At 46.0% G+C, this 16,136-nt stretch overlaps 1 long non-coding RNA gene across 1 annotated transcript; it reads right to left on the bottom strand.

The window, feature by feature from the left end:
* Positions 1-11,363: 11,363 nt before the first annotated feature.
* LOC143441338 (uncharacterized) lies at positions 11,364-12,978 on the bottom strand. Its single transcript, XR_013108643.1, has 2 exons — positions 12,839-12,978; positions 11,364-11,851 (listed from the first exon to the last, which is right to left on the bottom strand). It is a non-coding gene; the product is annotated as an uncharacterized LOC143441338 (long non-coding RNA).
* Between the last annotated feature and the right edge of the window lie 3,158 nt (positions 12,979-16,136).

Below are 16,136 nucleotides of genomic sequence, written 5' to 3'. Positions count from 1 at the left end.
AGGGCAGTGGTTTTCTCTCCCTTTAGTTTCACTGTGGTTTTATATCTTTCACTATGATTTTCAGGCTTGGTGTTTGTTTGTTTGTTTGTTTTTGTTTTATTTTTTCGAGACAGGGTTTCTCTGTGTAAGCATGGCTGTCCTGGAACTCACTCTGTAGACCAGGCTGGCCTCGAACTCAGAAATCCACCTGCCTCTGCCTCCCAAGTGCTGGGATTAAAGGCGTGCGCCACCACTGCTCGGCCAGGCTTGGTTTTTACTTCAGATTTTAAACATGGGGGAGACCAGGCTTTTGCCCATCAGCACTGGCAAGCTGATGAAGAAGGCAATGGAGAGCTCTTCATGATGAAGCTAAAGCAGAGTCTATCAAGGCCTTGCCAGAGCCAATCTCTTTTCCTCATCTGCTGTATCATCCCCTTTTGAGGGTTCTTAGGGAAACTTTCCTTGCAAGTATTTTATGAACAAATTGTGACTATGGATTGATTATATAGTGATGTAGACCAAATTCATGGTCCCCAAACTGCATTTACCATCAGGAGTAATAAAGACTTTACAGACTGAACTTTACAGGTTCAAACTACTCAGATTCATATATTCTCTCTCTCTCTCTCTCTCTCTCTCTCTCTCTCTCTCTCTCTCTCTCTCTCTCTGGGTGTGTCTGTCTGTCTGTCTGTCTGTCTGTCTGCCTCTGTCTCTCTTTCCCTCTCTTCTTTATCCCCCTTTCTCCTCCTCCAACTCTCTCCCACCCACTCTCTGTAAACCTTCTTCTCTCCCCACACCATATAGCATCTAACATTATAGGCAAGTTGGCCTAGGAGTCATTATGAAGCCCAGGCTGGGCCTCAGCTGCTGCAGTCCTAAGTACTGAAGTTATAAGAATTCACCACCACGCCAATGCTAGTTTTCTTTTCCCAGATTTTGTTCACTGAATATGCATTTCCCCTTCCTTTCATTAGAGCTTAAGGATTAAAGTGCTGTGAGGATTATTTTATATAGTTCACTACATCTGACATGAGAATGACACAGATTTTGAGACATACAAAATAACATTGCACCTCTGAATTCCTGGGAACCAGAAATTCTCTTTCAGTACAGAAGCTAAGGGCTATGACAGGGGCTGCTGAAACCAGATCAGGTTCTGTGGGCAGTTTACTGGATGAGTGAGAGACGTTGCTGATGATAAAGACCTGGGTGGTCCACTCTGGTTGCTGAGGCAAGAGTTGTTCATATTCTAGGCCAGCAGGGTGTCACAGAGTTCAAGGCCATCCTTGTGGGGCTGTGGTGCCTGCTTGTGGGCGTGGGTCCTGTTGGGCTGTGTTGTAGATCCCGCGTGTCTGCCGCCTCAGGCGGCTGGAACCGCTGCTCAGGGAGCCGCAGCACGGGAATTTGACTGAGTTCACTCCCCTTGGCCCCGGGCAGATGTCGGGCTGTGAGAAGTCGCAGAACTCCACTCCGAGCGTGGGGAGATCTCAGTCTGAGGTTCTGCAGGGCAGAGCTCTTGGGTCAGGGGTCTCCAGGCTGAGGCGGCTGGTGGGAGACCAGTGGTCTTAGCCCTTGGGCACCCAGACGCTGCTGGAAGACCGCAGGACTGAGACAGGTCGGGGGAGGCATATGGGCTGGATCATCCTGCAGCCAAAAGGGAGGAGGGAGAGAAGCTCCAGAGGCGCCCAGTATGGTGGAGACTCTTGGTTTAGGTGACTCACTTGGCTGGGTCAAGGCTGGCTCGGCTAGCTTGCTTGAGTTGGTGGGCCTTTGTGGCTGGAACGTAGAGAAGTCCTCTGTCGGGAGATTAGTCAGTGGCTCATTAGTTGAAGGCCCCTCTACAGTTCTCCCTGGCAGGCCCCAAAGACAAGAGGAAGTCCATGGTTTTAAAAGGTTTATTGTCATGGCGGAAAGTGGATGAAGCTGTACCCCGTGTCCTCAGGGCGGGCCTGAGGTTAAATATCTTTTGTGAGTAGGAGGAGGGTCTGGGAAGGAATGCTTAATTGGCTACACCCTCTGGCCTTACATATCTCATTAATATGGAGATCTCTTGAGGCTCTGCGGCCTGTAGTCACACCCTTTACCTGCGCTACATGACCAAAGGCCACAAACCTTTCTTTGGGAGGGGCTGTGGGTAAGTGAAAGGAACCAGGGCCCACGAGCAAAGGTGGAACTCCTACTGTTTCATTAGGGTATTATCCGGGGTTCAAGGTCTGTGCTCAACCAGGTACCCAGCTGCCTCTCACAGCCCACTGCCCCACACTATATCCTGGGCTATTAGAGGGACCCTGTCAGGCCAAAAATAGTTTATTGGATAAAGGTAAGACTAACTTAGTCAGAGATCTTGCATGTCTATTTCCTCAGCCTGTCTTGTTACCTGTTTTGGCACAGAAGGCTGTTAATAAGTACTTGTATGATTGAGGAACAAGTTATGTGGTAGTTTGCATGGGAATGGCCCCCAGAGACTAGTATATCTGAATGCTTAGCCACCAGTGAGTAGAACTGTTTGAGAAGGATTGTAAAGATGAGGAGGTGTGGCCTTGGAGATGGTGAGGCCTTATTGGAGGAGGTGTGTTACTAGGGGTGGACTTTGAGTTTTCAAAAGCCCAGTCAGGCCCAGGGACTTTCTTTGCCTGCTGCCTTTGGTTCAGAATGTAAAGTTCTCCACCGCTGCTCCAGCACCATGCCTGTCTGCTCTCCACCATGGTGATAATGGTCGAACGCTTTGAAACTGTAAGCAAGCTCCCAATAGTTGCCTTGGTCATGGTGTCTCTTCATAGCATCAAAACAGGAACTAAGATAGGCTATTAATGTGTTGTCCTTCCAAGGAAACATGCTGATATCAGGCCATCTGGAGACTGGTGACACCTTAACCCAATGCAGATATTTTGGGAAGCTTTAAATTCAAAGTCCCTCTTTTCTTGGTATCAAGGAGGTAAGTGTTTCCATTCTATCCCAAGCTTGCTTTTTAAATGGCTTTGGGTTGTTGCTGGGAGTCTATGTTGCTCTGTGGAGGCAGCAGCTATCCTGAGAGACGCTCATGACCACTAGTCCAAAGAGAGCCTCAGAGCTGATACTGAGCTATAGAGAAAGCTGCAGCAAAGACAAAGGTAGAATGCATTGTTTCCCTTCATCAGGAGACATATTTTTTGGCTTGGTAGGCTTTTCTCAGTCTGTCAGTGAGCTAACAGGAGCATGGATGTGTCTGCACTGCTCTAAAGAGAACATACTAATGCTCCTTTCTCTTAGGCAAGATGTTAGAAGTGGCTCTGCAAATTGCTACTGTCCATAGAGTGGTGGAGAGAAAGGCCCGAGAGGTCACAATGATTTGCCCAATTTTGACTCTATGTGTTTTTTCAGCAATCACTCAGCAGAAAAGGGCAGAGACAGGGATGGCTTTGGGGGATTTCAGTGAGGATTCTCCTAGGATTCTTTCCACCATTATCCATTACTTTCAAGCACCCCATGTGACATGACACATCAGTCTGCATGAGGAGCTTTCTTGCATGAGAAAAGCTCCATGCTGCTTGAGTCTTCTGTCTTTTGCCACCTCTAGGTGTCAGGAGGGTGATGGTAGTCTGTATGACACAGCTGAAGTGGAAGCTATGAGTTCTCCTGTCACGTGTCTTCAAATGGAGCATTATGTATCCAGTAAACATCAATCCATGTCTATTCGTCTATAATGAAAAGGGATTAAAAATTATTTCAGTGCAGGGATGCCATGGAAGAACATTTGTTTTTTTCTTTTTACTCAGGATCTTCTGTATCTCAGAATGCATCTGTGATGGTTTGTATATGCTTGGCCCAGGGAGTGGCACTATTAGAAGGTGTGACCCTGTTGGAGTAGGTGTGGCCCTGTTGGAGTAGGTGTGTCACTGTGGGTGTGGGCTTTAAGACCCTCCTCCTAGCTGCCTGGAAGTCAGTATTCTGCTAGCAGCCTTCGGATGAAGATGTAGAACTCTCAGCTCCTCATGCACCATGGCTGCCTGGATGCTGCCATGCTCCCACCTTGATGATAATGCACTGAACCTCTGAACCTGTAAGCCAGCGCCAGTTAAATGTTGTCCTTATAAGAGTTGCCTTGGTCATGGTGTCTGTTCACAGCAGTAAAACCCTAACTAAGACAGCAAGCATCTCAACTTGCGACATAGCTGACTAATGACCTTGCACTTCTCTAAAAAACAAACTCAAAAGCACAAGAGGGTTGTTTTTGTTTTTTTGTTTTGTTTTTGTATTTGAAAGTGTATGTTTGTGTGTATGTGCTATACCCTTAAAGAAAAATGACTCTTCCTTTTCCAACAGCCATAAATTATCAATAAATAGCTCCTCTGCTAGAGGTGGAAGCCTAGGAGCCCCCCACCCACTCATGCTGGGATTTTGTTTGGCTTCATCTTGTAAAGGTCTTGTACGTGTAGCTACAGCTGCTGAAGTCTGGTATGCAACTGCACTGTTGTGTCCAGCAACTGTTTCACCGCAGACATCCGCTAATGCTGGCTCTAACAGGCTTTCTGCTTCTCTCTCCTGTGATGATTCCTGAGCTGGGAGGAGTTGAGTGTAATATGGATGTTTCATTTAGAGATGAGCACTCTGTAGCCTCTTATCCTCTGCAACAAACACGTTTTAGGGTTTTATTATAATGAACAGACACCATGACCAAGGCAATTCTTATAAAGGACAACATTTAATTGGGGCTGGCTTACAGGTTCAGAGGTTCAGTTCATTATCATCATGGTGGGAGCATGGCAGCATGCAGGCAGACACGGTGCTGGAGAAGCCAAGAGTTCTAATCTTGATCTGAAGGCAGCCAGGAGAGGACTGATTCTTCCACAATGGGTGGACGGCTTACAGGGTGGGATGGAACAGAGCCTATCTGATGGGTGGAGGTGGGAGGCCTGAGAGAAGCTGAGGCATCCTATGGGGTCGAGAGGAGCAGGGTTTACCCACTACCCACCAACTCAAGGGAAGGGAAGTCCTGGAGGAGTTAGTTTGCCAGTGACTGCTTTTATTCATTACTCACAAGTTTTATTGACATCATCACAGATATTTTCTTCAATGGATTATAATTCAGTGTTTATTATGATGTTGCTGGTTCCTGTCTGGTCAGCTGGGGCATTCTTTTGGATCCTTCTGATAGATGGGTGGTGTGGTTGTAGACTCTTCAAAGTCCTTCTTTGTGCTTTTATCCTTTCTCCCCCAATTTTCCTGACTTACTAGCACAAGTTACTTCATATTCTGATAGTCTCTCCACCCACTTCTTAGAAACATTTACTTCTTTAAGGAGCCTGCTCCCCTTTACCTGAGAATCAGGTATTTAGAATGAGGATCTGGATGTGAGAGTGCTTATTGCTACTGGGGTGTTATCACATCAAAGTGTTCTCAGGAGACACAGCTAGGAAGTACACTATACTACTTTACACACACACACACACACACACACACACACACACACACACACACACACACACACACACGTACTCACACACCTGTCCATATTACCAGGGAACCTCCGATTTCAATCCCAACCATCACAGTTCCTTCTAGCCCTTCATCTTTTCCTATTTTTCGTATTCTTTCATCCTCAGTAGAAACACGCATTTACCAAATGCTAGCGCATGTGTCTTTATAGCCTCTGTGGCATTCTGTGCTGTTACTTCCCTGTCTCCCCATGGTGGCCCAGCTGCTATCTCTAAATACACATTGCCTTTACCTGACTAATACTGAAGAAAGAACTCTTCTTTTTCCTTCTCAAGGACTTCCAGAAAAAGTTCCGAGGTGGATTCTTATTTGATTAATTGTGTTTTGTGCTCATTCCTGATTCATTTTCTGTGACTAGAGACATAGAATAACCTGAATGCATAGCTGAGTTACCTGCTTGTTGAGAACCGCACTAGCCCACATTTGGGCGGCCAAAAATGTTGCCACCCTCTCCACTCCGCACTTGGTGGCCACTGTTTCCCGGCCCAAGCTGCCACTCCTGTCCGAGGGTCAGGGTTCAGCAAGAGAGTGAGTGAGGACGGACTTGAAAATGGAGATCAGACAGAGTGTGTGTCAATCCCATTTATTCTTCAGTCTCTCTTCCTAGTTCAAGTCCCAAGTCTTGAGTTTCTAGTCCCTAGTGCCTAGTTCCTAGTTGTATTCCTTATGTCTAATAACTAACTCCAAGTTGTACTCCAAGTTGTACTCTTCCGAGTGTCTAATGTCTACTCCTACTCCTAGTGTCTGAATCTCTGTTACTCCAAATTGTTCTGAACTCTCCTGTCTGCCTCTCGCCTTTTATATGTCTCACTTCTAAACCATGCCTTTAGGTCATGCCTTTAAGTCATGCCCTTAGGTCTTGTCTGTAAATCTGATCTCTAAGTCACACTCTTAAGTCATACACCTTTAATCTCACACACCCAAGGAAAGATCCTGGGTACCTAAAGCAAGATGGTATCAGAGTGTGCGCAGCTGTTGTAGGCTATTGTAATCACATCTCTTATCAGGGTATATGGCTCAAGATGGCTGCAAAGCTGATAGCTGCTTTCTGCTAAAAGTCGGCTCCCAACACCTGCTCTCCTTGGAGCCTTAGAGATGGTGAGTGTCCCACCCAAACCACAAGCACAAGTGTGGCTGAGAGGTAGCTGTATGAGCAGAAAAGAGAATCCTTGTGGCAGCAGGGTCAAAGGTCATCCTGTGAAGTTCAAGCCAGTGTCCACTGCACCACACAGTGACTCTGCTGGCTGAAGGCAGAAGGAAGGACACTGGGAGGGACTGGAAAGGAGAGCCAATGTAATGTTAGATGCCATAGGTTGCTCATGTCATCATTGCAACACTTAGGAAGCTGAGGCAGGAGGATTGCTGAGAGTTTGTGGCAAGCCTGGGAATGTGTAGGGAGTTTGAGGCCAATGTGGACTACTAAGGAAAATCTTGTTCTAAAATAAAAAAGGACAGTTCACATGAACAATTACATCATTCCAATTTCACCATTATTGTTAGACTTAATTAAATTAAAATATTAATTAAAAATTGAAAGAATTATGTTATTGTTAATCATGTGCATTGTGGTGTGTGTGTGGGAGTATGCACGTGAGTGCTGGTGCCCACAGAGGCGAGGAGAGGGTGTGTTGGATCCCCTTGCAGTTGGAGTTACCGTTAGTTGAGGCGCTGGGAACCGAACCCAGGTCCTCTGCAAGAGTAATACAAGCTCTTACCCATCAAGCCATCTCCCCACCGCCCAGGCCTGTTGATTTAAGCGATGACACTGTAGAAATGATCAGTAGCCTAAAGGTCCACATTCATCCTAAAACTGTGAGTTTCCTAGTCACTGGCTTTCCTTCTAGCAAGACACTCTGCCTAAGATTAGGGCAGCTGTCACCTTGTGGCCAGGACTGCCCCATGGGAGGGGAGGGTCCAGTCGGGCTCTCTTGAGATGCTGCCAGTAGATGCCCAAGATCATTCTTCCCTACTGCCCAGCACTAACAAGTGACTGTAGCTTCAGGCTTCTCCACAGTAGAAAAATTCTACTCAATTTGGTTTCACGAGTTTTGAAAGCAAGAAGCAGCCTCCCTGTAGTTCCAGCTACTCAGGAGGCTGAGGCTGGAGGATGACCTGAGTGAGTCTAGGACAGTAGCTCTTAGGACAGCCTTCCTAATGCTGCAACCCTTTAATACAGTTCCTCATGTTGTGGTGACCCCCAACCATTAAATTATGTCATTGTTACTTCATGACTGTAATTTTGCTACTGTTATGAATCATAATGTAAATATCTGGTGTCCAGGATATCTGATGTGTTTCAACGTATATCTTAATTAACGGAACTTGTAATCCTCCTGCTCCAGACATGAGCCACTGTGCTTTGTCTTTCCTTTCCTTTTCCTTTTTTCCTTTTTTTCCTTTCCTTTCTTTTTCCTTTCCTTTCCCCTTTTTCCCGTTTTCCCTTTTCCCCCCTTTTCCCCTTTTCCCCCTTTTTCTCTTTTTCCCTTTTCCCCCTTTTCCCTTTCCTTTCCTACTGTAGCACTGACATCAAGATGAATTGCCCAGCAGGTAGAGGCACTTACAGTGAGCCTGATGTCTTGAGTTAATCCTGGGGATGATCAGGACCCACATGGTCTGAGGAGAACCGATTAGATTCTTCTCATTTGCATGCAGGTATCATGGTTTGCATACCCATCCCCTCCTTGAATAAATAAATCAAATGTAATAAGAACAAGATGTAGCATCCGACCACAATCACGGGTGTAGCTTAGCAGTGCAGTGACTGCTGAGTGTACACAAGGTTCTATGTTTGATTCCCAACTCCACAAAAGAACCTGAAAAGAAACCAGCTCTGCCCTTAATTTTACTACCTGTCTTGAGTTTGTGAACATTTCAGGAACAAAACTGGGTCTTGCTGGCCTCATGGTCTGGAGGAGTAGAGTTCCCTGGGCATGCTCAGTAGCCTTGCTCCTGACTGTCACTCCCCTAAGTAATATTTTACTTCTGCAGAATGAAATTTCCTTCACCACCGTTGTATCTCATTGATATCACGTTCTGCTAAAGACCGCCTTTTAGCAGGACTTTGTAATTCCCAGCTTCTTTTAAGTCAGTGGTGTCTTTAAGGAGGGCCAGCCCTTTCTCTTCTGTTAGAATGTCTCCATAATAGAATGCAACAGTCCTATGCCGATACCCAGAGGTTTAATCACAATGCACAAACAACATTGCTAATCTGAACAATCTACATGGATGACAACTCAGTGAAATAACTATCAATTAACAACATAATTGTCAGTTTAAGTTGCCAACGTTAAAATAGGCAATTGTTACTCCAGTGAGGCTTTTGTGATTTTTTTTTGTTTTTAAACTCACTTCTTCATAGGGTGTGGGTATAAGGCAGGGGTCAGAATTGAAATGTTTAAACTGATGACCAAGTTAATTGTTTTAATTGCTCAATCAGCCTCTTTTATTGGTCATTCAGAACTGAAAACAGTGGTTCTAGTTATAAAATCCTTCCCCAGGTGTGACAGGTCACCCTTGTCTGGGTTTTGGAAACCATATAGCATCAAATGCTATGGCAGGTCTGTGTTGTCTTTAGTCAGGGCTGTTGTAGACAGCAGGACATCTAGTTCTCCTGTTTTGTCCATCAGAATCATGTCAAACAAACACAAAAACCAGGCCTATAGATGACACCAGAGTCCACTTTTGTTGAAAGTAACTAAAAAATAAATTTCTAACTACTGGCTGGAGCCAGTCTCAGGGGCTCACGCTAGCTCCAGATAGGCACCCCTCCCTGCCAGCTGCTATAGGCGAGCAGGCAAAGAAGGCTGAAGAAAGCACAGAAGAAAAGATTCAGAGTTTAGTGAGGGAAGGGCACCATGGAAATCCTAAGTGCCAGGACCACTGTGATGGTTTGTATATGCTTGGTCCAGGGAGTTGAGAGGTGTGGCCTTGGGGTAGGTGTGGCCTTGTGGGTGTGGGCTTTAAGACCCTTGTTTTAGCTGCCTGGGAGCCAGTATTCTGCTAGCAGCCTTCAGATGAAGATGTAGAACTCTCAGATCCTCTTGCACCATGCCTGCCTGGATGCTGCCATGCTTCCTGCCCTGATTTATGGATGGAACCTCTGAACTTGTAAGCAAGCCCCAATCAAGTGTTGTCATTTATAAGACTTGCTTTAGTCATGGTGTCTGTTCACAGCAGTAAAACCCTAACTAAGACAACCACCCTTTGTGTCTGCCTATCTCTTACTTGGTTGCTTGCTTGGTGAAACTCAATTTTCTGTCCTGTAGGAGTGTCCCAGAGGTTCTTCCTACAGCCTTGACTCCTGCTTCTACATGGACACAGTATCTTTCATATTCAGCACCAGTCTTAGGCCCTGGGCCAGCAGCTTTGCCCAGCCCTGAGGGGGCACATTTTCATTTGATGACAGAGTTTGACTTGGAACTTGGAACCAATAGCTACCATTCTCATTGGGGGCCTTGTACCGAAGAAAGCACACTGTTAAACTGGAGCCTCGGCGTGGGAAGAGCCGTGTGAGTCAGAATCAGAGTGTGGTCTGGTTGCTTTCTGGGTCTTTAATATCTTCCCTTTAAAATAATGAGAGTAATTTCATCTTTGGGGACTTTCAAAGGATTGAGTGAGCTGACATAGGTCACCACCTATAAATAAATGGCCAGTTGATATCAATTCAGAGCTCTTACAGTTTGAATTTGAAATGTCCCTCGCATTCACTTTTGAATGCTTTTCCCCCACTGGTGGTGCTACATGGGACGGTCTAGAACTCAGGAGGCAGAGATGGCTGGAGAAAGTAAGTCACTAGGATTATATATGACAGTTACGTATTTCTATGCTTCCTGCTTTCCTCTGGGAGCCCCCCACCCCCGTCTCCTTTAGCCGTAGGTTCTGCCATGCCTCCCCTTGTCCTCATGGATTAAAGCCTTCTAAAGCGATGAGCCACACTTTTATTTATCTAAAATTCTTTTAAAATTAATACAACTTTGCTTTGCTTTTTGGATTTCTGTGAAAGGGAATTTAAGGTTTGTTTTATTTTTTCTTTTAATCTAAGAAGTGTCAATTAGCTGTTCCATCATAAAATGTAATTTCTAAGTCAGCGGGCTGCTATCACTATGTACAACAACTTTACTAACCATCCATTCCTGAATTAAACTTTTCTGTGCAACTGGGTGGGTGTCAGGTGATAGTACAGCCAACACCCTTCATGGCTCCCCATAATCACATCAGTTTTTTTTTTTGTATGTGGTTACACTCAGTATTCCAAACACAACCAGCACTCTCCATTATTCTAATTTAAACACTCACGTTAAGCTCGGGGAAGATACTGAATCCACTTTCTGGGCTCACTGAAGAGAGACTCTTCTAGTTGCCAAATAACAGGGCTCCCAATCAGCTGTCTTGCTGAAGCCCTTCTTTGAATGCCACTGCAACACCAGGCTATTGTGCCCCGCCCCCCATCTCATTTGTGCGCCTAGACGTCCGGATGCTTCCGCAGCTGTGCGGGTGAAGGTCTTCACCTTGTGCTTCAGCCCTTCGAAGGTTACATTTGCTGCTTGGAAGAACTGTTGACTTCGCAGACAGGGAACGTTTCATGGCACCCCTTTTCCACACCATCTGTCTGACCTGGACCCATTCCAAATCCTTGGGCTCCGCCAGCAGAATGGCCTTCCTGCTACAGAAGCTTTGTAATCTGCTAATTGACAGGGTAAGGAAAATTTATATTTGGGTTACAGCTGAAAAGTTGGATGTTTCTTTGATGGGGCTTTAAATGCGGACATATGCTGCCTTAGTGTTTGATTTCAGGCATCTCTGTTGTGCGCAATCGCACGCTCTCCCCTGTGCTCTCTGCCTCATTGAGAACATGACATCTTAGGACAAGAACACCAATATGACCTACCAGGGAATTAGCCTGTACTTAGTTTACTCATTAGCAATGATTTTATTATTATAATCTCTTTGTAGTGGGAGACAGATGGCAGAGGACTTCCCGAGATGCAGGATTGGGCATAGCCTGAGTCACGGAATGGCTAATATGTTCAGCACTCATTCAGGCTAATAAACATCTTTGCACCAAGACAGGGCCTGGTCCCACATTCGGCACTCAATGCATGGGCAAAGCCTTTGCCATTTCTTCCTTTCGGCACGGGGGTGTCGGGCAGCAGAACCCTAGAGAAGGCAGCATCGTTACACTCCCAGCTGTTCAAGTTGACGTGTGTGGCCGTTCTCTTCTTGAATGCTGCTTGAAAACCTGATGTGAACAACTTCTAATACAGAAGGGTTATACCTATTGATCCAGACTCACGTGCCTAGCGTTCTGCCCGGAAGCCATGAGCATGAATGAGCGTGGTGTCGTCACGTGCCCCTGAACTCGGCCGGCTGCTCTTTCTGAGGCAGCCAGTGACCTGCACTAGAGCAATGAGGAAAGATGAGAAAGAGGAGGATTTCTTCCTTACCTTTGAAAACTTCAAAGTTGTTCCCAATCTGGTTCTCATGATCCACGTCTCGGCGCAAAGCACACATAAAGGTCTGAAATCTGCTCACTGATCGGAAATAGTTTTTTAGAAAGTCAGATTTAATCCCACGAGCCAACTGATCACTACCAACAGCGATCAGGGAAAAAACCAAAGTCCACAGCAAACTCTAATTTGGCAAATGCATAAAAGGTTCAAAAGAGCAGAGGTCTCATTTACATTCCTCGCTCTTATATGGGATTTTCTTCTGTATTAGTAATTAAAGGGTGCAGGCTACGCAGCGCAACAATATCACATAATAGCCATCGGGAACACACTAACAACTTCCTTGAAGTAACGCACACTAGGGTGTTTATGGTTCGGTGTCTCATGGACTCTCTTTGATCTAAATTAGGATTCATTGGCAAACGCACAATAGGCACCACATGTACCCCTCTCAACCTCTTTCTTTTAATCATGGAAATTAGAGATGGAAAATATCCATTAAGTCACTTAGTCCTTTCCCCGCCAGGGTGAAATTGTTGCCTGTGATTCAGAGGTAGGGCTCAGTCCAGCTTAAACGGAAATGTCTCCTGGGATATGAAAGCCCTTGGTTTTATCATTTTCTTCTTTCCCTTAAAATTCAGAGGGGGGAAAAAATAAAGCAGAGAAAAGCTTCCTTTCCTCCTTATGGGTTGGAGGTTGTGATGGTACTGTGGACAAGTGTTTGCCTGGTGTTGGCTTTTTGGAAACCATTCCTCTGGTGTCTCAGGTCCATAACTTGTCGTCTACACAGATGAAAATGGCCCTGTTTCCAACTGGTTTTTCTCTTCAACCTGATGGAATGGTTTAGATTCCTGAACGTCCCCCTTAATTTGCACCAGCAAGCACTAGAGGCTCAGTGAAGGAAGATGAGGCTGGGAGGGGAGAGAGAGGCTACTTACTGTAAGTTCCACCGTGAAGTAGTTATGGACTGCACAGCCCTGTCTAAAGCAGGAGGCCACTGACAAAGTGTGAGCTAACGATTGGATCGCTGCCTAGCTTGTGAGCGGCCTGTTGCATATTTTTATACTTTGAACACTTGGCATCTGAAAGGTATGAAACACATGTCATTACACAATGAATTCCTTCTCTGACTCAACGTTCAGCAAATGAAGGAAGATTGTTACTCAGCAGCTGCCTGCAGCTCCAGCTGTGGGGGTCGGTTCTGTGGGAGTGTCACAGAACCCACTGACCATGTCTGCGGTGGCCTCTTGGCCTCCCGAGATGAGACTACTGTGGTGGGTAAAGCTCCTGTAGGAGACTTGCATTTTGGGTTTGTTTGATAAGTTCTGATATCTGATAAGCAGATATTATCTAAAATCTAATAAGCGGACGTTTCAGATTCTGACCCAGATGTGTAGAGTATGATCATTCCCCTTACAAGGTGGACGCCTTCCCTCCGAAAGTCACTGTTGGCTTCAGTAAATAGCGGATTTCCCGAAAGCATTTGAAGGGGGATTCAGGATTGCAAACCCTGGTGTGATTAACGGGTGGGGCTTATCTGTTTACTGTAGGAAGCCACAGCCTGTTCCCAGTAAAGAATTATGTCCAAACATGTGGCTCCTATAACACACAATGTTTTCCTAAAATAATTCTTATTGTAACTATCCCAAAGGTGATGAGAGATAATGAGCCCTTGAATGCATTAAAAAACAAAAAAATACTCCCCCCCTCCCCCCCCCCCCCCCCCCGGACAAAACAAAAACAATATCTGGGGTTGGGGAAATGAAATGACTTGGGTAACGAGCTGCCTACTTCCAAAGCATGAAGACCTGAATTCAACCCCCAGCACCCATGTAAACACTAGGCGTGGTGGTGATACACACTTATAATCCCATCTCCGGGGAGACAGAAGCAGGAGGATTCCCAGATTGCTGGCCAGACAGTCTAGCTGAACTGGCTGTCTCCAGGTTCAGGAGCGACCCTATCTCAGAAGCTAAAGTGGAAGATTGACAGGGTGAACAGCACTTACTGCCAACCTCAGTGGCATCCATGGGACCCACATGGTGGTAGATTACCGACTTCCACAAGTCCTCTAACTTCCACATACATGTGGTGGCATGTGCATTCCCATCCATGCAACTGTACAGGTTAGTGTTTGTCAGCTTGGCTCAACTGAGTCACCCGGGGAAGTGAGAATTGTAACTGAGGAACTGCTTACCTCAGACTGGCCTGTGGCCACGCCTGGGAGCCCTTTTCTTGATTGCTGACTGATGTGTGAGGGCCCAGTGCAATGGGCCATGCCCTCCCTAGGCAGATGGGCCAGGGATGTTTATGAGAGGCAGCTGAGCAAGTCAGGAAAAGCAAGCAGCTCCCATCAGCCTCTGAGCTTCAGTCTGCTTGAGTCCCTGCATTGGCTTCCCTTCACAACAGACCCCAGGTATCTACATCCCGGGTTGATTTTGGTCAGTGTTTTATCATAACAACAGAGATACTAAAACATCCCCCTCCAAAATGAATGCATAATTGAATAGATTTGTAAATAATAATGAGGGGGTGTACAGTTGCCAAAGATACCTGATCTCAATCTCCAACATCCATGTACACACACATTCAGGTAAACCTCCCACATGAACACACATGAACAGGTAATGTGCTCCCACACGCACGCGCGTGCGCGCACACACACACACACATATTAGTCAGCTAGAATTAGAATCTACTGATACATTTCTGATATTGGATCCCATACTTGGTCAAAACCTCACTTGTTAAAGCTGAGGTGTCTGAGATTATTGTAACAACTGCTCATAGTTTTTAGTACCTGGGTTTTCCATCTACCTGAATGTGGAACAGTTATGGGATGGATCATGCCTGTGAGGGAGGGGTGGGACTCTTTAAGGTTCAATCCTTTCCCCTCCCCAATGTGAGGTCACAGGGCTGAGGCTCACATTCTAGGCGTGGCTGGAAGGTGCCTCTGTCTCAGGTGATTTCATGGAGCTTCTGGAATAAGCAGGCAGGATCTTCCTCTATATCTTATGTCTATACAAGAAAGCTGAAGGGACTCTAGCCAGCCCAAGCATGACAAACACGGCTCTAGCAGGCCTTGCCCTTCCCCTGGTTTCCTCTGCCTTGCTAAAACCCCTTAAGGTTATATTCCTAAAGCAAGCCACCAAGGTCTATTCCTTCATTTGGTCACTTCCTCCTCCTGAGACTGACTAGCAAAGTCCAGCTATCAAACCATTGAAATCCAGCAATCACAAGCCCTCTTTTGCTCACCTATTTAATAACATGCCCAATCAAAACAAACCAACTCATTCTAACATGAGGGTTTCCCCTTTTCCCTTTACAAACTGCCATTTTCCTATGGGCCACCTCTGTCTCCTCTCTAGTTCTTTGTCCTCTGGGGGAATACCCCTTCCTTCTCCTCCCTTGTTCCCTTCCCCTTCTCCATCTATCTCTTGTCTTTGTCTCTGATTCCCTGCCCTTTGTCCTTCTGGGACAGATAAATCTCCTTTGTGATGAGACCTTGGTCTTGGGGTTTCTCGTGCCAGTTCTAACCAGTCCTTTCAAAAATTGTTGTCACTGTGGTGAGTCACTAGCTCATTAGTAATCTTAACCCCGACTTGGTAGATGCTTAATGTCTTGTTAAAGTCTAAATATTTTGGTTTGGTTCATAACCAATGTTAGCTCACAGGTATTCTTCTGAACATGATCTTTAAGTGTCGGGCAACATGTGTGCCTGGAAGGACCCCTAAGTTCATAGATTCCTAAATCAGCGATTGGCTAAAGTAACATGATGGCTAGAGAAAGAAAGATGCTGGGCTTAGCTCCTCATCCTTGCTCACAGCAAGCAGGGACTTGGATTTTCTTCCTGGGCTTTACTGAGACCTCAGCCAAAAGCTTATGATAAGTATTCATCAAATTAAATGCGGGGGTCGAGCGAACCGTGAGTCAGAAGGTCCAGGCAGAGGTGCAAACAGACACAGTACAGGAAGGTGAATCCCAGAACGTCGTGTATAGCAAGAAATGGGCTGTGTGAGAAGAAACAGGCATCTGTATTCGAACTTCAGTTATGATGTGTAGAGCCGTCTTTCCAGTGAGCAGCGTTAGAATGACGTCATAATTAACACGTGGTTAGCCACGTGCCTCACGCTGCTGCCTAACACACTTGTAGAAGTCACAGGGCCCCTGTGCAGGACAGGCGCTCCATACGACAGAGACCCGCAGGGTTCTCCAGCCGCTCTGGCTGCTTTTCAG

This window comes from Arvicanthis niloticus, chromosome 2 (genome assembly GCF_011762505.2).
Source record: "Arvicanthis niloticus isolate mArvNil1 chromosome 2, mArvNil1.pat.X, whole genome shotgun sequence".
Classification (NCBI taxonomy): Eukaryota; Metazoa; Chordata; class Mammalia; order Rodentia; family Muridae; genus Arvicanthis; species Arvicanthis niloticus.
The sequence above is the reverse complement of the archived record's forward strand: the minus strand, read 5'-3'. Positions and strand labels throughout refer to the sequence as shown.